Here is a 1661-nt window from a genome sequence, read left to right on the forward strand (position 1 = left end):
GTTGGTTTATTTTATTTTATTTTATTAGATATTTTCCTTATTTACATTTCAAATGTAATCCCCTTTCCTGGTTTCCCCTCCATAACCCCCTATCCCATCCCTCCTTCCTCTACTCACCAACCTACCCNCTCCTGCTTCCCTGTCCTGGCATTCCATTACACTGGGACATCCAGCCTTCTCAGGACCAGGAACCTCTCCTCTCACTGGTGTCCAACTAGGCCATCCTCTGCTACATATGCGGGTAGAGACATGGGCATCTCCCTGTATACACTTTAGTTGGTCTTTTTTTTAATTGGATATTGTCTTTATTTACATTTCACATGTTGTCCATTTTCAAAGTTTCCCACCCTCCCAGAAACCCCCTATCCCATGCCTTCTCACCCTGCTTCCATGAGAGTGTTCCTCAACCTGCGTACCTACTCCCACCTCCCAGTGTGGTGGTTAGTAAGGTTACACCTCAGTCTCCTCATCATTCAACAGCATATTGGTGATCCTGCGGATGATGGGGAAAAGATGATCAGATTCTGGGCATTGCAGAACACCCTCCAGTACATCAATCTCAAGCCACACGTGGGTGCATCTTCCTCAAAAACATCTCTTCCTGTTCATAGTCATCAGTGGGCTCTTTGTGTACCTCAGCCAAGATTGAGGTGTCTGCTGCCTGCACAAGCACTGCCCACTTCACTTTGGGGATCATCTGTCCCAGGAAGTCAGGGTTGAACTCCACAGAGTTGATGCGGATTTCAGTGGCCTGCAGGGACAGCCAGAAGACAGGCATGCCCATGACCTGCACATGTGAGCTTAGGAGATTGGTGGTAGAAGAATGAGAATTGATCCATTCTTATCTCCTTGTACAAAGCAAAAGTCTAAGAGGATCAAAGACCTCCACATAAAATCAGAGACACTAAAATTAATAGAGGAGAAAGTGGGGGAAAGCCTCGAAAATATGGGCACAGGGGGAAAATTCCTGAACAGAACATCAATGGCTTGTGCTGTAGGATCAAGAATCAACAAGTGAGACCTCATAAAATTGCAAAGCTTCTGTAATGAAAAGACACTGCCAATAAGACAAAAAGGCCACCAACATCTTGGGAAAGGAATTTTACCAATCCTAAATCTGATAGGGGACTAATGTCCAATATATGCAAAGAGCTCAAGAAGCTGAGCTCCAGAAATTCAAATAACCCTATTAAAAACTGGGGTACAGAGCTCAACAAAGATTTCTCAACTGAATAATACTGAAGAACTGAGAAACACTTGAGAAAATGTCCTACATCCTTAATCATCAGGGAAGTGCAAATAAAAACAACCCTGAGATTCTACCTCACACCAGTCAGAATGACTAAGATAAAAAATTCAGGTGACAGCAGATGCTGGATAGGATGTGGAGAAAGATGAACACTCTTCCATTGCTGGTGGGATTGCAAGCTTGTACAACCACTCTGGAAATCAGTCTGGCGGTTCCTCAGAAAATTGGACATAGTACTACCGGAATATCCAGCAATTCCTCTCCTGGGCATATACCCAGAAGATGTTTCAACCGGTAATAAGGAAACATGCTCTAGTATGTTCATAGCAGCCTTATTTATAATAGCNAGAAGCTGGAAAGAACCCAGATGTCCCTCAACAGAGGAATGGATACAGAAAATGTGGTACATTTA

General features: G+C 43.7%; 1 pseudogene; it reads right to left on the bottom strand.

Moving 5' to 3' along the window:
* Positions 1-450: 450 nt before the first annotated feature.
* On the bottom strand, positions 451-829 carry LOC110288670 (annotated as a pseudogene).
* Between the last annotated feature and the right edge of the window lie 832 nt (positions 830-1661).

This window comes from Mus caroli, unplaced genomic scaffold (genome assembly GCF_900094665.2).
Source record: "Mus caroli unplaced genomic scaffold, CAROLI_EIJ_v1.1 scaffold_15412_1, whole genome shotgun sequence".
Taxonomy (NCBI): Eukaryota; Metazoa; Chordata; class Mammalia; order Rodentia; family Muridae; genus Mus; species Mus caroli.